The 20,505-nt window shown below is 42.6% G+C and overlaps 1 protein-coding gene across 2 annotated transcripts in view; it reads right to left on the bottom strand.

The window, feature by feature from the left end:
- The window catches only part of SEMA5A (semaphorin 5A), a 555,951-nt gene that overhangs the window by 410,301 nt on the left and 125,145 nt on the right, over window positions 1-20,505 (bottom strand). Inside the window, exon 2 of one of the 2 annotated variants that reach the window (XM_018065612.1) lies at window positions 15,256-15,348. The exons of the other annotated variant lie outside the window; for it this stretch is intronic. The gene's annotated coding sequence lies outside the window, so the exon portion shown is untranslated. The remainder of the gene's footprint in view (window positions 1-15,255; window positions 15,349-20,505) is intronic. 2 annotated transcript variants of the gene reach the window in all.

The raw sequence follows: 20,505 nt of genomic DNA, 5'->3' as shown, positions 1-20,505 counted from the left end.
GGTGAATTTTAAAAATGAGATATATTTTACACCATGGAGTCTATTGATAATAACAAGACCATATTGCAAGATTAAATTTGCTAAGAGGGTTGATCTTTAAGTATTTTGCCAAAATAATTGGGAAGGACATATACACACTACTATAGATAAACCAGATGACTGATAAGGACCCACTGTGTCTCTGTGATGACCTATAAGGGAAAGGAATCTAAAAAACAGTAGACATGCATGTATGTATAACTGATTCATTTTGTTGTACACCCGAATCTAATACAACATCGTAACTCAACTACACTCCAATAAAAATTAACTTTAAAAAATTAATAAGAACAAAGTAGACAAGAGGAAACTTTGGGCACTGATAGTCTTGATGGCAATGATGGTTTCACAGGCGTATTGTTATCCCAAATTCACTGAGATCCATGCACTAAGTATGTATAGCTTCTTACATATCAATCTTACCTCAATAAAGTTTTTCCTTAAAAAAAAAATAAGATCTTCTGGATGATTTATAAACTACTTTCTATGTTGGCATTTTACCAATGAAACGACTCACTGGGGGGAAAATGACATTCTTTAGTTCAGCTCATCAGTTTTAACAAGTGCTTGATCACTATGCCTTACAAATTATGTGTGTCCTTTTCACAAGTCTCTCTACGGATGCTAGATGCTCAAACCCATTACTTTCCAACCTACAGCTCTGTATCCTGGCTTAAAGCAGAATACAACTGTCTCAGGGAATCTTAATGGCCAGCTCTGAATGTTATTTTCAGTTACTAGGAGAAATGAGAGTCCTCAACTTTACGTTAATCAGCCAAATGTACTTCTCCTTGATAGAAATCAAGTTCTAAACCACTGATAAAATTCTGGTGACATCCTGAGCTTTATATCTCTGATCCTTTACAAAAGCTGGTAACAATGCAAGTGGGGTTAACTAGAATCCTTGCAGGGAATCAAACACTGTGGGCTCTCTGGCCCACATCATTATCTGCTACATTATTATTAACAGCGTGTCACAGTCTCTTACCTAGCACATTGCAAACATTCATAGAGATTCATTCAATCAACAAGGATGCAGACGGCTGCCAGAACTGACATTGAGAATGTGAAATGTATTGGCAGAAACATTCCCCAGACCTCTTAAATACTGAACTTTCACTAGCTCAAGTTTCCTGGAAATATATATATATAATTATAGTAATTAAATGAACACAGTGAGGGAAGAGGAAACAGCAGTGCAAAATTTTAATGCCAGAAAGTAGCATGTCAGTAACAAAGAAAAACGAAGTGAAATAAAAGCTGCTCAGTCATGTCTGACTCTTGTGACCCCATGGACAGTAGCCTGCCAGGCTCCTCTGTCCATGGGGTTGTCCAGGCAAGAATAATGGAGTAGGTTGCCATTTCCTTCTCCAGGGCATCTTCCCAACCCAGGAATTGAACCCAGGTCTCCTGCATTGCAAGCAGGTTCTTTACCAACTGAGCTACAGGGGAGGCCTGTATAGTCCATGGAATTCTCCACACCAGAATCCTGGAGTGGGTAGCCGCTCCCTTCTCCAGGGGATCTTCCCAACCCAGGGATTGAACCTAGGTCTCCTGCATTGCAAGCGGATTCTTTACCAGCTGAGCCACAAGGGAAGCCCAAAGCAAACTGTGTGGATTGTTAAAAACGCACTTCATACCTTGCCCAGTGCCTTCAAAGACTTAACTGGGAAGAGACTGCTTTTGAGAAACAGTGGGTTAACTGAAACATTAGAACTGCTGATTGAAAGAAAAAAGCAAAATGAATGCTGAAAATAAATCATATTGCTTCACATACAGTCATCTCTCACATCCCCAGTTTCTGCATCTGCAACTCAACCAACCACAGATCAACCTGGAGAAACCAAGGACCGACTATCATACTCCACCACTTAATATACAGTAAGTCCCCTACATATGAATGAATTCCATCCCAAGACTGAGTTCGTAAGTTCAGTTTTTTCATAAGTCCAACAAAGTTAGCCTAGGTACCCAACTAACACAACTGGCTATACACTACTGTACTACAATAGGCTTATGATGCTTTTCACATAAATAATACATTAAAAAAAGAAACACAAAAAAATAAAGAGAACATTTTTAATCTTACAGTATAGTACCTCGAAAATTACACCAGACATATGAAATAACTTACATGATTGGACACGCAATGTATTTGAAAGTTCACAACTTAACGGTTTGCATGTCAGGGACTTACTGAAAAGAATCTGAGCATCCTTGGATTTTGGTCTCCAGGAGGTCCCAGAACCAATCCTCTACAGACATGGAGGGAATACTACACTTCATTGTAAGAATATGACCCCATTTCCCATAACCAGAATGGCATTTTCTATTATAACAGTGGAGAATTTTGTTGCTAACATGTTGAATGAACAATTCCCAGGTGGCTCAGTGGTAAAGAATCTGTTTGCCAATGCAGAAGAGACAGGAGTCGCAGGTTCGATTCCTGGGTGGAGAAGATCCCTTGGGGAAGGAAATGAAAACCCACTCTAGGATTCTTGCCTGGAAAACTTCACAGACAGAGGAGCCTGGCCGGCGCAAGTCCATGAGGTCGCAAAGAGAGGGACGTGGCTGAGCAGGCACACATACACAAACCTCAAGGCAAAAATTACCCTTGGAACGTCTTGTCACTTTTTGCATCACTTCTGAAATATAAAAGCAGTACTATATCAAGCAGAATGTTATGAAGCACTCTCCAACAGATGCTCACACCCTACTCAAACATTCCAGCACCCACAGTCACGTCCAAGGTGCGCTTTTCCTCTCTCTGGTCTCTCCTGGGGGAGAGTCCTTGGACTTTACTATCAAATACAGAAGTGACTCTGAAATTAGCAACAGTCATTCCCAAATATCCAGACTCGCATACATGACTGCCTATTCTCTCCAACTGAGTGAGAAATGAAAGGCTTCAGCTCAAAATGTACATGGTCCTAGGAGGCTTCTTGTTCTTCTTTCCAAAACCTGCACTTATGCAGAATTTCTATCTCACCCAATGGTCCACCCACCAACTCATTCAAGCCCAAAGCTAAACAGGACTCTTAGGTTTTCTTCCCCTCTCCCCTAGTGCCCAAGCCATCAGAGTATCACTCACCTTGCTTCTAAAAATATGCCAAATCCATCCTGTTTCCTTCACCTCCACCAACACCCTAGTCAGTACCACCATCATGCCTCATCCGGTCACCTGTGATGGCCTTCTAGTTGGTCTTTCTCCTTCCCCTCTTGCTATTCTATCATCCACTTCCCTAATGGCAACCATGAAAATTTAAATGGCAGTGTAAAAATGCAAACAAATCCTGTCCCACCACTGTTTCAGCAAAGGCTTCCCAATGCCCATTATAAATAACCCGGTTTACTGTCTTATCACAGAGACCTACACACTCTAACTCTTGCCCACCTCTTGATCTGAATTCACACCACTCTCCCCTTCCAAACTATACACACACGAGCGCCCAAAGTTGCTCCCTCTTCACTGCCTGCCACACGACCCTATCTGGATGTTCCGCGTAGTACTTACCACTATACGTTACTTTTCTATTTGTTGTTGTTCAGTCACTAAATCGTGTCCTACTCACTGAGACCCCATGAACTTCAGCATGCCAGGCTTCCCTGTCCTTCACTGTCTCCTCGAGTATGCTCAAGTTCATGTCCCTTGAGTCGTGATGCTATCCAACCATCTCATCCTCTGCCACCCTCTTCTTCAATTGTCTTCAATCCTTCTCAGCATCAAGGTCTCTTCCAATGAGCTGGCTCTTCGCATCAGGTGTGATGCAATAATTGTTTATAATCTAACTCTCTCCTAAAACATCTGCTTCATGAGAACTGGGAGCCTTCTTGTTTGTCAGTATATTTCCAATACGTAGGAGGCTCCTACCCTGTATGCACCCAGTAAATATCTGTGAAAGAGAGGGGACCGCTGGACATAGGTGATCTCTTCCCTGTCACTTTCCTCACAATTTTCAAGAAAAGTGGTTAGTCTGTTACAATGATAATAGAAACACAATTTCTAATCTGACATGAATCAGGATGCCCGCTAGTCCTTGATGACCCGTGTGTACAGAAAGAGATGCTTCAGAGGTACCATGTGTTTATACAGATGTTCATCCATGAGGGACTTTTCTTTGAGATTAACCACCAATCATGTGTTTTCTGCAAGGAAATTACACACTGAGAGTGGGTTCCAACCCTCAACATACTTGCTGGCTCAGGGAAATAAAACCAAGACACTGCAGAAACGTATAGCAGCTTTATTTTGCAATAACATTTAGGATAGGGAATGTTTTGCCCTGGAGTTGCCTTGGTGACCTTTAAAAGACAAAGGGGGTGAAACACATCCTGAATCTGAATTCAGAAGTTATATATCATCCACTGAGGTTGGCATGCAGGTAACCTCTGAATTATGCTGGCAAATTTCTTAACTATCCATGTTTTGGTTTACTTATCACTAAACTGGGGATAATGTTAGAACCTGCTTTGTATGGTAGCTGAGAAGATGAAATGATATAAATAAAGCAGTTATACCAGTGCCTGGGATATACGGTATGCTCAAGTAACTTGAGCCACTAATATGAATTATTACTAAGCTGTTATTATCAGTGGTTTATAAAATGTTCCAAAAGAAGAAATGCTGAACAACCTCTATCGAAAGTCTATTAGCATTGCCACATTACAAGGGGCTGTTTAATGACTTCTACTGGTGAACAGATCCAAGTCCTTCAGACCCAAACCTATAGGCAGGTGGAGGTGACCCAGAATATTTACACTCCTTGCTTTCAACATGCGGAGATCTGAGCTGTACTCAGATAAAAAGAACTTGTTCTAAATCAAGAACGCATTCACAAACCATGCACCTGTGCTTAGAAATATTAGTTGTAGGTATACCTGACCAGCCAGAATTTGCTTAAGAAAACAGAAAAGGAAAGTGTGAGTCATTCAGTCATGTCCAGCTCTTTGCAATGACTCTGTAAATCCTCTTCTATAAAGACATAACTTGAACCAGAAAATAACTGTCAAAGGTAGAAGATACACAACACTTAACGTTATAACCACAGAACAAAAGTCAGACCACCACAATTCATTTTTCTTATTATTGCTATTATTATGACATCCCAGAAAAAAGATTTCTAAGAACTTCACAAAATCCCTATTACCTCTGGATTATGGACTAATCTGAGAAGAGCATCCGGAGAAGGCAATGGCAGCCCACTCTAGTACTCTTGCCTGGAATATCCCATGGACAGAGGAGCCTGGTAGGCTGAAGTCCATGGGGTTGCTACGAGTTGGACATGACTGAGTGATTTCACTTTTACTTTTCACTTTCATGCACTGGAAAAGGAAATGGCAACCCACTCAGGTGTTCTTGCCTGGAGAATCCCAGGGATGGGGAGCCTGGTGGGCTGCTGTCTATGGGATCACACAGAGTTGGACACGACTGATGCGATTTAGCAGCAGCAGCAGCAGAAAAAAGCATCAGTTCAATTGTTCAGTCGTGTCCGACTCTTTGCAATCCCATGGACTGCAGCACGCCAGGCTTCCCTGTCCATCACCAACTCTCAGAGCTTGCTCAAACTCATGTCTATCGAGTCGATGATGCAAAAGCACAAGAAATAGAAAGTTGCAAGAAATGTGATCAGCTCCTAGAACTATGGCAGTGGAATGATCAATCTAGCATACAACGGCTTATCAAATTTAGCAGGGGAAATTAAAGAAAGAAAAAAAGTCATAGTTAGTTGGGATTTAGTTAGATTTGCCTACTAAAAATATGCTTGCTTCAGTGAAGATATTTCAGAATGAGCACTTATATGGGTAACATGCAGTCACTCATTACTTTACCGATGTTCCTTCATCTTTGGGTCCTACTGTGTGCCTGGCCTGTGGACGCATCCTACTGCTGCTCATAGCTCAGAACTTGCATCTGTGTTCAGGGAGGAGTGATCAAAATGGTGGCCAGCTGTCTGCAACTTCCAGTGAAAAACATTTTTGTGTATATGTATGTATAGGGCTTCCCTGGTGCCTCAGTGGGAAAGAATCCACCTGCAGTTCAGGAGATGCAGGTTTGATTCCTGGGTCAGGAAGATCCCCTGGAGAAGGAAATGGCAACCCACTCCAGTATTCTTGCCTGGGAAATCCCAGGGACAGAAGAGCCTGGCGGGCTACAGAAAATGGGGTGGCAAAGAGTCAGACACGACTTAGTGATCAAACAACAACAACAATGAATACACACATGCTTGTAGCCCCAAGTCAATGAAAGATTATTTATCTAAAAGGCGCTTCATGGTTGTGGATCATTCAGTAGATATCAATCAATTTACCAGAAACTCATAATTAAGTCACAAAGCTGGGCTTTAGTACACAGTTGCATTTTTTAATATTTATTTTTATTTACTTATTTGGCTTCACCAGGTCTTAGCTGAGGCATACGGTATCTGTTCTCTGATCAGGGATCGAATCCGGGCCCCCTGCATTGGGAGTATGGAGCCTTAAGGCCGCTAGGCCACCAGGAAGGTCCATTTAGTACAATGTTTTAGCGACACTTATTTCACTGACTACTCCTGCTCTAGTGACCTTCATGAGCTCAGTGCTAGTGCTTTCTCTGTCTATATGTATATTTATGTTTATTTCATCTGTATCTCTATCTACAAACCTATATATCTATGAATGGGTGGTGGTGGTGATGGTGATGTTTAGCCGCTAAGCTGTGTCTGATTCTTTGTGATCCCATATGGACTACAGCCTGCCAGGCTCCTCTGTTCATGGGATTTTGCAGGCAAGAATGCTGGATGGTGGCCATTTCCTCCTCTGGGGGATCTTCCCAGCCCAGGGATTGAACCCACATCTACTTCATGGGCAGGCAGATTCTCTACCGTTGAGCCACCAGGGAAGCCCCCATATATCTATGAATATATCTATCTCTCTATCCATCTATCTGTAGACAAACTATTCAACTGACCCAGAGGCTTATGTCCCAGCATGGCAGGGACTCTGAGGCACACCAGGGCTGTTTTCTGAGCCTGTGCATCCCTGGTAACTACTTCACAGGAAACACAACTTCAGGGTTCTGAGCTTGGCTCAGCCACGCTGCACGGTGCCATTTTTACATTTAATGATACATACCTCTTGAAGATGGGACTGATGAGGTTCCACTGTGACCTTGACAGTCGGTCCAAATACTCTGTGTTAGAAATGTTAAAGGCAGGAAGGAACTGCCTTCTTATCTCACAGTGTGGTCGTGGACTCTGTACTGACAGACCACTGTCAACGCCCCTTTCGGGTGTGCTCACAACTCAGGGACCACTCTGAGGGAGAAGCACGCTTAGAGAGGCTCGTGCACTCTCCCTCTCTAGGGTGCACTATGGATGAGGTACTCTCATACAGAAACAGCAAAAATTATTTGTGGAAACGGTAAATGGCCACAGCTGGACAGTACGGGGACAGTCTATAATGGCTACTGCAAATCTATTTAATTATTGTAAAATCATGAAATAAACATCTTAAATCAAACAGAGCATGATCAGAAGGCCAGAGGAACACACCATTATCACACTCTTAAGGACTATGAAGTAAATCATGTTTTAAAAAATTCCAATCAGAATCACTTCCCTAAATAACACATACATATTCAGTGCTTATTGTGTGTTAAGGATTGGGAAGAAAAACACAATCAAGTCAAGGGCTTCCTGGTCTGGAAAGGAAAGGACTACATGTCTACAGGGAACAGTATAATGAGTCCAATTTTAAACTACCATTATGGGGACATGCCTAGGATGTGGAGGCGCCGCATCCTTTGTCTGGCTGTGAATAAGGACGATAAGGCTCGGCAAAAGAGGTGACATGTGAACTGAGACTTAATGAATGTGTACCCACCTGCTGGACAATGTGGGAAAAATTACACCAAATACACTAAGCTTCAGTTGGATACAGAGGTTGAATAAGCCCATTCCTTCCTCTTACAGACAATCTCATGTACTTCCAGTTCTGTGTCCAAACTAAAATTAGGTTTTTCTGAGCTAGCTTTCAAAATCATCCAGCCAGCCATCCAACAATTATTGGCAGCTTTTATGTCTCAGGTCATTCTCTGTGCCTGAAGATGGAGCAGTGATCAAAATAGACGAAAATCCCTGACCTCATGGAGCTTACATTTTGGGGACAGCAGAAATGATACAAATGGTGAGGATGGTCAGGGGAGAAGGGAGGGTCAAGGCAATGCAAGACCCTGCAAGACTCAATGGCTGTAGGGCAGAGAGTCGAGCAGTTGGGGTAACTGGCCAGAGATGTGGGAGTCACTCCAGAGAACGGCGGTGTCCTGAAACCAGATGGAGCAAGTGCTTCAGGGAGCTGAGAGGGATGGACTACACGGTAGGAGCATGGCTGACCCTCACCGCATGGGCGATGCTGACAACATCAACCCCTGGATTTGCTAACATGGTGGTGACAGGTAACCTTAAAGAGGCAGGACTGATGGAAGGACTCAGTGGTCCAAGTGGGTTCAAAAGGAAGTGGAAACACAGGAATTAAGGATAATAAATATAAACAAATGCTTTCAGGCAGTTTTTCTGTAAAGAGAAGAAGAGAATGGGCTCATATTTGGAGAGGAAATTCAGATCAACAGGTCACTTTTTTTTTTTAATGGTAGATGTTTGCTTTCCTATTGGAAAGATCCAGCAGAGAGGGGAAAATAAAAACTGATGACGCAGGAAAGAAAGGGAAAAACTGTTTAAATACTGTCTTAGAGTAGGAGAGAAGGAATCGGATATTCATGCCCAAGTTGGAGTCTTGGTCTCAAGATGAATCGATCAGAGTGGCCAACAGGTGGGACGTGTGATTGGCCAAATTGGGTAGGTGCCTCACCTTCAAACTATAGCTGTAGCAAGGAGGTAACTCTCTGGGGAAACAGAAACAACCATTCTCAAAGGTATATGACCACTGAGCTGCGAGCAAGGCAATCATCTCCCGCCTCCTACCAAAAAAATAATTCTCAATAATGATAAACAGCTTGGACGCACCCACCTAATTCCTCAGCACTGAAAATGGAAGATCTGTTCACTATTTTTAGACACTATTATATGAAAATATAATGGTATTTACTTCCCAGAATCTACTGACCATCTTTCCAACCCTGGCTTTGGTTTAACCAAGAGTGGTTTCTGCCCAAGCTTGAGGCAAAAGCAAATGAAACAAAATGACTCTGCTCCGTTTGTGGCCTGGGAGGCTAAAAGAGACAAAAACACGCATGCAAACCACATGAAAGGCTTCAGTGGAGAAAACATGAGCTGATTAGCTTTGCGACCCTTCAGCTATGGAAGCCTCTCCAGTACTGTAATCTGCAGACCACAAGCAGGAAAACCTCAAGTCCATGAAATCCAAAAACCCAAACACAGGGTCATTTTTATGCCCTTAAGAGAGTTCTGCCAGAAGAGATCTCACAAACGGTTTAATCAAGGGGCAGTGTACTTACAGGCACATGTAAACCTTCAAACCCAAGCAATTAACCCCATACACAGATATCAGCCCCTCTAATGGGTGCCTGAGAATGAACAGTACACATGGTCCATTCCCAGGGAGAAAAGGATTCTGAACTTCATCACACATTTGTGACTCACAAATATTTATAGTAGTCGCAGAGCCAGGACAATAACATAACATGCAGAAACTCACCCAAACAAACAAGTTTCAAAGGCCAAAATCCCAACAGGGAAGAGAACAGGAGAGAAAGCAAGGTTTCCCCGTTCTGATGCCTTTGACTGTGAACAGTGGAAGCACACAGCTCTGCTATCAGTGAACCTGGCTCGTGTGGACTGAGATACATATGACAAAACAGATCTGCATGGGGCCTTTCCAGACTGCTGCCTGGACAACGGGGCAAGAATAATCAGATGCGGAGGCCACAGCTTTAGTATTCCAGACATTATTGAGACTGACAGGCTAAATCTTGATCCCCAAAGGCAACCACTCAGCATGTTTAAACAAGGGATATACCTGGTGTCAATAATATACATAGAGATGCACTGCAAGTATCATAAAATAGAATTCCTATCAGCATAGCAGCCCCAGCTGCAACACCGACAGCAGAACTTAGAATTGACCAGCCAAGAAAAGTAGAAAACTAGAAATAAGGAGGCTTGAACTGGGGTTCAACATTGCCAAAGCCAGGTTCAACTCCATCTCCAAAACTGAAATCTAGCGAATTCTCTATCTTTTGGAACTTACACAATTATGAAACCATCCTCATAAACACACGATAATTAACAATTAATTAATAATTTAGGTGAGTACTCTAAACTCAACAAGCGAAGACATCAACCAGTACATACAAGATTCCACCAGTCCTGCCTGGGTCTTTCAGACACACCACAGACTATTTTGGTGCAAATCAAAAGTTACGTACAAAAATGAAACTAGAGGAAAAACACTAACATATGACTTAATAATGCTCAACATAATGAGTTAAGTTCTACTGAATAAAAAGATATGAAATACAATTTAAAAAAAAAAACAGATAAAATGCCTAAGTTAACCTTCCCTAAGCTAAAAGAGGAAAGTTAAAGAATAAAAGAATTCCAGTTGTCTGGCTATAGACCTGCTATCTATTTGTAGGATGAAGCAATATTTCCTTGAGATCTCTCATTCCTACAAATATTTTGATTGTCTGAACATCCTCCTCAGATTAAATTTGTGGGATAATTTTTGTCAGGGAGTTAAAAGAGAGGCAGAATAAAACTATGAGAAGAATTACAAAATAAGTGATAGCTATTCTTACATAAGTGAACACTTCCCTGAATGAAAGAGTTGAGTATTTTTAATATCATCAGAGGAAAGCAAAGGAAAAAAAATGTATTAAGTTTCTAAGCACTGATTGAAATAATTGTAAAGGAACTATCTGGTGACACTAAAATAAACTTTGAATTTAAAAGGATAAAGTTAACAAGCTAATATACTGGGGAGAAAGACAACAAAGGGTTAATATTCTTAAAAATAAATTATGCAAGTATCTGTTAGAAAAACATGGAATCTCAACAGCTACTGCTGCTACTGCTAAGTCACATCAGTCGTGTCCAACTCTGTGCGACCCCAGAGATGGCAGCCCACCAGGCTCCTCTATCCCAGGGATTCTCCAGGCAAGAACACCTGAGTGGGTTGCCATTTCCTTCTCCAATGCATGAAAGTGAAAAGTGAAAGGGAAGTCGCTCAGTCGTGTCTGACTCCTAACGACCCCATGGACTGCAGCCTACCAGGCTCCTCCGTCCATGGGATTTTCCAGGCAAGAATACTGGAGTGGGGTGCCATTGCCTTCTCCATCTCAACAGCTAAATGAGTATAAAATGAGAACTAACGATTCTTTCACAAGTAAGTTCCCTTCCTCTCCTCTACTTTCTCTCCTGCTATTCTCCCCTTCTCAAAAAACAGCTATCACACAAAAAATTTAAAAACCTACCAAATAACATAATGAGTAAACAATAGAGTATATAAAAGGAGGCGAAGCTATTGAATTGATTTTAAAAATTAATGATGATGATGATATTAAAGCTTTAGCAAAACAAATTCTGTAACATATTTTTAGTGAAATAAAAATATCTAGAATACTTCTGCAAAGCCAACTGACAATCTTATTATAATGCACTGACTCTGAAAGAGTAAATCAACTACAGCTATTCTGGCATAATGAATTCATCTTCAATTAAAAGAAAACCTTCATAATAATAGCTGCTATTGTTTATGAAGTGTCTACCTTATGCTCCAAATTTCCACTCTTCACGAGGTAGTGACAGTGTGGGCTGTGAAAGCAAGCAACAGCAAGCAGCAGTGGGGTTCAGGAGTCTGCTACCCTCCCCTTGCCATGACCCTTTCACACTGTCTGTGATTTTTGTTAACTGAAAATAATATATACCTCCAGCAAAGAAGTCAGAAAAAGAAAAACAAACATCGTATATTAATGCAAGTATGTGGAATCTAGAAAAATGGTACCAATGAACATATTTGCAGGGCAGTAAAAGAAACACAGACTTATTGAATGAAGATGTGGCCACAGTCGGGGAAGGTGGGTGGGATAAGCTATGACTGACATATACGCTACCACGTGTAAAATCGCAAGTGGGAAGCCTCTGCACAGCACAGCAGCTCAGCTCAGCGCTCTGTGATGACCTAGATGGGTGAGAGGAGGGGGTCCAAGAGGGAGGGGACATATGTGTACATACGGCTGGTTCACTTCATTGCACAGCGGAAACTAATACAACATTCTAAAGCAACTACACCCCAATTTTAAAAAAATATGCAGTAAATTACATTGTAGTACCTTTGCATGATAGACTATTATGAGGCATTCAAATAAAATACATTAACAATTTTCAATTACATGATATGCTATTCAGTTCAGTTCAGTCGCTCAGTCGTGTCCGACTCTGATATGTCATTACCATTAGTATATAGCATAAAAAAAAATACGTTATAAGAAGTGAAAAAGCAGTATGTTAATTTTACATACAGTGGTGTTCCCACTCTATACAACACTCACAAAAGATTGTATTAAATGACAACAGTGACTGTCTTTGATGGAGGCACTATGGGTGAATATTCCCCTCTTTTACATAATTTCCATAATCAGCTTTCACTACTTTAATCTTCTTTTCATATTTTTAAACTACAAAAATACAACATTCTTCAGGAAATTTTAGATAGTGACTATATGGTTTATAATCTCCCCCAGTAGCTCAGCTGGTAAAGAACCAGCCTGCCAATGCAGGGGTTGCAAGAAACATGGGTTTGGTCCCTGGGTAGGGGGAGGATCCCCTGGAGAAGGAAATGGCAACCCACCCCAGTATTCTTACCTAGAAAATTCCATGGACAGAGGAACCTGCAAGGCTAGAGTCCATGGTTTGCAAAGAGTCAGACAGGACTGAGCGTGTACACATAAGCACACATGCACACACACGCGCGCGCGCGCGCACACACACACACACACACACACACACACACACATTTGGTTCATAAAGGGCCAACACCTCAACCCCAGAGATGACCTGTTTAGAGTCTGGTATATACCAAGGTGTGACCTAACAGACTTTAACACACAGGCACTCAGATGCAGAGATAGTATTACTGAGTGTGTTTTTAAGATGAATGCAATTATATTAAGTATATTATTCTGCAACCTGCTTTTTCCAGTTAACAAGGTACCACACCTAGCTTTCCAGTACTTTTATAATCTAAATTTTACTTTTCATATCATTGCTATTAAAGTGAAGAACACTTTTCCATTACTTGTAGAAGAAGTACCAAGACCAGTGGCTCTGGAAAAAGGTATGTCCTCAAAAGTTATACAGCATCAGGCTCACATGAGCTACAATTACTTCTGTGAATGAAGAAATGAACAACTAGAATAGGTCCCTGCTTAAACTCCTTCAGGAAACACAAATTAACTGGTTTTCCTTTATCCTTCTTGTTAGATGATAAGCAGTAAGGTAGAGAGTCTAGCAGGCCTTGAAGTGTCAGACATATCCTGTCATGAGAAAAAATTTTGAAAAATCCAAACCCCACCTCATCTGATGAGTGTGGCAAAAACGGTTGCCGTGTTACCCCATGATTTAAGTATGTCAATCTTGTTCACACTTGTCTTGTAAACATCTGCTTTTGTTCAGAATAAAAGATGAAGATTTGATACCAGAATACTTCTGTACAATGTAATTATAAGACAGCCCCCAAGATAACTGCATGATTGCCCTAAATGTATAAGGTATACATATTAGGAGTATGTACGTAACAGCACGTATGCTCAGTCACTCAGTCGTATCCGACTCTTTCCCACCCCATGGACTGTGACCTGCCAGGCTCCTCTGACCACGGAACTTTCCAGGCAGAGTGGGGTGCCAATTCTACTCCAGAGGATCTTCCCAACCAGGAACTGAACCCAGGTCTCCTGTGTCTCCTGCATTGGGAGGAGGGTTCCTTACCACTGAGCCACCTGGGAAGCCCAACAGCAGGTATACAGCTACCAAATAAAAATGTCCCATTTAGAAATTATATGTAGACCAAAATAGGAAATGCTGTCTGAACTTATTTGGCAAATGAGCTACTGCTGCTGCTGCTAAGTCGCTTCAGTCATGTCTGACTCTGTGCAACCCCATAGATGGCAGCCCACCAGGCTCTGCTGTCCCTGGGATTCTCCAGGCAAGAACACTGGAGTGGGTTGCCATTTCCTTCCCCAATGCATGAAAGTGAAAAGTGAAAGTGAAGTCTCTCAGTCGTGTCCGACTCTTAATGCCCTCATGGACTGCAGCCTACCAGACTCCTCCATCCCTGGGATTTTCCAGGCAAGAGTCCTGGAGTGAGGTGCCATTGCCTTCTCTGGGTAAATGAGCTAGACATTCTAGATTACCAACATCTTGATCAGGCCCTGCTGGAGCAAAGCTGTAGTCTAGGTGTTTGGACGCAGACTAACACACTCAGGGCATACTGACTGTGATAAGCACTGAAAACCAAATCCAGCCAAGGAGTAGGTTTTTGCAGTTACAATAGGCTTTGTTCAAAGTGGCTTATGATTAACTTTTGAGCATCCAAGATAAATTTTGTTAAGGGACTCATACCTACTGGCCACTAAAACACTCTCACTCTCGACACTGGGATCTTGGAGCACCGAGTGTAGATCAAGATTCGATAAACTACAGTCATGGGGAACAAGTCCAGCTCAGCCTGACGCCTGTATCTGTAAATTTATATATATCATCTGTGGCTGCTTTAGGCTCCAACACAGAGCTGAGCTGGTACAAGATAATGATGATGATGACAAGATAGAGATGACATGGCTAATGAATTCTGAAATGTTCCCTATCTCACCCGTTTCAGAAAAACTTTACTATCTCCTGATATAGCCTACTGTTCAAAAAATTGATTTCTTACTATTTAACATGAGCTTAGAGGATCTAAGTATTTCCAGAGCAGAATAAAATCGTGTCTGTCCTTATTCTCAGGAGGCATGCTTAGTGTTAAGAGGTCGTACTGGATTAAGGTTAAGAACATGGGTTCACGTCCCAGCCCTGCCTCTGATCACTAGTGAGATCTTGAGCCCATTACTTCGCTTTTCTGTGCTTTCAGTTTCTCTCTGGAAGGCTGCTCATTCTTCCACTGCCTTTCTGCACAGCTGAGATACGTGATGCTCACAATCATCATGATTTTCTCAATCTGTGAAATCATTGGCTTCTTCATTTCCCATCTGAGTGTCCAACTTACCAAGGAGGAAAGGGGTGGAGCGTGTCCTCGACCATGTATCACACGAAGGATCCACAGCCTCTCGGGTGGTTCAGCCCAACTCACACACCAATGCTTCAACAAAGACAAGGGGGTAAAAAACAGAGGTTATATTAACCCATTTGAAAAGAGACCATGGTCTTTCCCGATCGATTCTAGAAAGTTCCATGAATTCCCTGCACAACCAGCTGCATTGACAATGTAAGGCTTAGCACAGAGCAACTTGGAAATCACAACATGACAGCCCTAGCCTTCTATCCCATACCAATGGGCTCCTTTCCTCAGAAAAGGAGAAACAAAGATTCAGATATTGTTAATACAGGAAGACCAATCTCATAAAACCACCAAAAGGACCATTGCACTGCTGCTGCTGCTAAGTCACTTCAGTCGTGTCCGACTCTGTGCGACCCCATAGATGGCAGCCCACCAGGCTCCCCTGTCCCTGGGATTCTCCAGGCAACAACACTGGAGTGGGTTGCCATTTCCTTCTCCAGTGCATGAACATGAAAAGTGAAAGGAAGTCACTCAGTGTCTGATCCTTAGCATGGACTGCAGCCTAGCAGGCTCCTCCATCCATGGGATTTTCCAGGCAAGAGTACTGGAGTGGGGTGCCGCCACTGCCTTCTCCATTGCACACCTGTTTAAATTACTTTAAGCAGTTTGAGCATCAAATTCCAATTGTATAAATTTACCCATTTTATGATGGGTCTTTCATTCTGTTTCTGGAAATACATAGTACCTTAAGTAATGCATTTCAAAAATAGGAGAAAAGTCAGAAGGTATACAATAAACTATACTAGATTCAGAACTTGTGTTTTTATTTACATATTAATTTATCTGATGCAAAATATGAAGCTTTTTTTAAAGGAAATTGTAAACCATAAAACCAATTCACATTACTAAAGCAAATTTATCCAATCCACTCGTTCAATATAACAAATTTAAATAAAATCCTGAAAGCTTAATACATAATGTGATGAAAGATGACTGCAAAGCATGAGCTTCCCTAGAACCATGCGTGAAAAGAAATTTCTCCGTTACTAGTTAAGGATGTCTCCTACTTCAAATGCTACGTTTTGGGGCTCATGCTTGTCCTGCTGTCCCAGCTGTTGTAGTCTCTTTCTGCTCACTGTAGTCCATAGCTTCTGGCTGCCATAAACCTCAAACACACTGAGGTTGCCTAGCCCAATGCTTCCCAGGTGGCAAAGTGGTAAAGAATCCACCTGCCAATGCAGGAGACACAAAAGACGCAGGTTCGATTCCTGGGCTGGAAAAATCCCCTGGAGTAGCGAATAGCAACCCACTCCAGTATTCTTGCCTGGAAAATTCCATGAACAGAAGAGGCTGGTGAGCTACTGTCCACGGGGGGCAAGGAGTCAGACATGACTGAGTGAGTGAACATGCCTATCCCAGCAGCAGCTGAGAATGATGACAAGAAAAGGGGGAGAAGAAGCTTCCAGAACATTCTGAAACATTCTGGCTGTCCCCCTATGCAATGATTCCCACACTGTCTACTTAGTGATTATCTAAAGGCCATCTGCCTGCAGAAGGACAACTGGATTACAGCATCTGGAAATTTATATAATTTTCTATCTATTGAAATGCCATTTGAAAGTCCTGAGGTTCAGAGGCCAGAGGACAATGGCTAGGTGACAACATCTCTCCATGAGGCTCTCTGCCTCTATTAGGCATCTTTATGGGAAGTGAGGGGGCAATCCAAAGTAAAGTATTCAGAGGTGCCCCAGAAGGCGCCCACAGCCCAGGTGCACTCCTGCACTTCGGCCTCGCTGATCCCTTGAGGTCCCAGCTGAGTCTTTGAAAGTCTGTGACTTCATCCTTTGGAAAGAGGAGGTGCAGATGTAAATCTTTGAGTCCAAAAAGGGAGGAAGGGAGCTCTCCCCAAGGTAAAAAGGCATACTCGGCCCAGGAAAAATTCCTAGGAGCGGCCAATTCCTTTCTCACGATACCAGTAATATCTCCTTTGGGTGGGGCAACAAATATGTTAGCTGGGACTTCTTGACTAAGCAACTTGAATACAGTAACTTCCTCTCTTGATCTATTTTACAGTTAAGTACTAAAATTTCTTTCTATTTGGTTATCTCTTAATCAAAATTTAACTGATAAAGTTGGATAGGCCCACTGGTTGCTGCCATGAATGTCCAGCAATTCTTAAAGATTCCCATGTGTCAGAATTAAGTTAAAAATGAGAGGGGGATAATTAGGTCTGAAGGCTGAGTTCTCCCATTCTCCCTCAGTGAGATCATAAATTAGCTGATGTAGCCCCTCAGCTAAGACATCCAAGAGTCATACCTACAGAGATCGGCTATCCTTTTAAAAGGCAAAAATGATGGAGGCCAAATAGGACATTGAAAGAATCCAGAATTGTTGACACAACCACACAACAAATAATGCAGGAGGTGAACATTCCTGCTGAATCCAGTGGGGACAGCCTGCATCCTGGACAGCCAGACGTGCCAGGCTCAACCTCAGACATAAAAGCGAGGCCCTTCCTTATGAAAAGGCAGCACTCAAGGGACAGAATGCCCAGAGCCTTGGAGGACAATAGAACGCCCTTAAGAATCTGAAATCTAAACAAGAAACTAGTTCCAACAGCAGGATTCAAGACACAAACCCTGAAAGATTTTAACTATGCTTGCAGTTACATCAACAGTGAAAAAGACATTTTACCACCCTAGCCCATGATAGCCACGCAAACACCATCAGGACCTCCTACTCTGGAGGGTCAACCCTTGCCTGGATAGGTGTGCCACCCTCTAAAGCAGGAGTCCTCAACCCCTGTGCCATGGACCAGTATTGGTCCATAACCTGTTAAGAACCAGGCTGCAGAACAGGAGGTGAGTGGCAGGCGAGTACGTCAAGTTCTATCTGTATTTACAGTGGCTCTCCATCACTTGCATTACTGTCTGAGTTCTGCCTGCTATCAGATCAGCAGTGGCATTAGATTCTTGTAGGAGCATGAACTCGACTGTGCTTGAATCATCCCAAAACCATCCCCCTCCACCCCTGATCTATGGGAAACTGTCTTCCATGAAACCAGTGCTTGGTGATGGAAAGGTTGAGGACTGCTGCTCTAAAGGAATACACACCATCCCACAGGACACGCACATGTGCCGAGCAGTGTAGGCGCAGGCTTGGAAACCGCAGCAACAAAGCGGTGACCTTGAATAGGCTAAGCTAAAGTCACAGATTTCAGCCCCTTTGGGCCTGGATGCTGGGCTCTCTCATCCTCCCCCAGTGAGGTCATAAATTAGCTGATGTATAAACTAACTCGCTGACATATTTACTAGAAAACTGAGAAAAAATTCCAAAGGAAAAGAAGCTACAAAGTCTCAGAGGGTCATCTCAGACTGAAGTTGGAGTATTTTTAAGTGGCTATTTATTATAACTACTCATTAAATAAGAAATTGCTTATGTTTTATTATAACACAAATGTCTCCATTTGACTCAATTCCATTATTTTCCTTTAGCTGAAAATCAACTATAGTAGAAACAGCTCCTAAGTGCTCTGCCTCGTGATTCTTAATGAGGGCCTTGCCATGGAAAAAACTGCCTCTGTGAATACACGTGCAGGGTGACCCTTGTCACACTCTGACTCACAAATAAGAAACCTATATTAGAAGTGGTACCTGTAGCCACCTTCACAAGTTCATAAAATCATCTCTAAATTAAAATACATATGTAAAATTTAAATATCAACTAGCACCAAGTATTCATCAGAAGCCTCCCGGATGGCTTGGTGGTAAAGAATCCACTTGCCAACAGAGGAGACGCAGGAGATGCGGGTTCAATTCCTGGACCTGGAAGACCCCCCTAGAGGAGGAAATGGCAACCGACTCCAGTATTCTTGCCTAGAAAATTCCATGGAGAGAGGTGTCCGGTGGGGTACAGTCCATTGGGTTGCAAAGAGTCGGACATGACTGAGTAACTGAGCATATAGGACACATCCTTGAGAACACAATTCTCTGCTAAAATCTGCAAACTTTCCCACGTGGCTTAGAGTGAGGAAAAAACGTGGATTGAAATATTCCCCTAGAAACAAAAGGTCAGCCGAGCAGTGGTTTTGTATCCTAAAGATACAAGAGAGAAACTAAAATTTCAGGCCGAACTAAAGAGCTCCATTTAGAAATAGCACCACAGTAACCACAGGAAAATCACAGGAAATAAGGTGACAATGGGCAAGACCACCTGGTATCGTAAGGATGTCTAGCAGAGTCATGGAAAGAAGCACCATGAGGTGCAAGCTCAGAAAACCTATAAGCGGTTGGGCTAGGGTTTCCCAAGTTCCGAGAATTTTACAGCTTCATTGAGAGGCATCCCGAGCCACCACGCACAGTGTCGCCCTCTGGCCTGGCATGGTGGGTGGTTAGTAGATAAAGCAAGAACTGATTCTGTTCTCAAGAGCTCACACAAGATTTGTCCACTACACAATTCACCAAATACTGTGAAATGGGACGAAAAGGAGGTACTACTATCGAATGAATGAGTCAAGGCCTGGAAGTTGAAAGCAGCTCTGCTAAGACTGGAAAGCAGGACCAGAGGGCAGTGAGGATCACAGATGGGAAGCTGGTTTGGTGCTCAAGTCTGTGGAGGAAAACAAGGAAAGAAACCAGAGAGTGGGTGCCTGGTTGGAGACTGAGGGGCAAATGGAAGTCCTGCCTTATTTCCCACATCACTCTACACAGCCAATCAGACACTTTGCTGCATCAAAGTTGAGGACAGGATGTGCTGAACAGTGACACATGCAGTGCCCTAGTCACGTGGAAGGGTCCTATCCACAAAGAATTCGCCCTCTGGCTTCCCCCAAATCAGGAACAATTTAGTAACCAGCCAGTTTGTTTTCGTACAAATAATGCCACTTCTTGATCAAGACCATTTAGTAAAAAAAATCTCTTTCATAATTATCTCACCTACATTTAGAAAAGACAAGTACCGAACGTCACAATTTTGCTTCTTTAAATCTCTAGCTGTCTTTGGGCCAGAGTAGGAACACCGGGAGACCTAGCAATGGCTGAAGCTTCAAGGACAGTGGGTCCTCAGGTGGGAACACAGGACCTTACATCTTGGTCTTTTCATGACACAGTCATCTAGCCCTGAGACCAGAGAGGTAAACCCTACCTCCTGGAACAAAAGAGCAGGCACTTCTGAAAGTGACATCCAAGGAGTAAGATGCACAAGAAAGAGACATGAGCTTCCTGTGGAGCCTTCACACCC

Source organism: Capra hircus, chromosome 20 (genome assembly GCF_001704415.2).
Source record: "Capra hircus breed San Clemente chromosome 20, ASM170441v1, whole genome shotgun sequence".
Lineage (NCBI taxonomy): Eukaryota > Metazoa > Chordata > Mammalia > Artiodactyla > Bovidae > Capra > Capra hircus.
The sequence above is the reverse complement of the archived record's forward strand: the minus strand, read 5'-3'. Positions and strand labels throughout refer to the sequence as shown.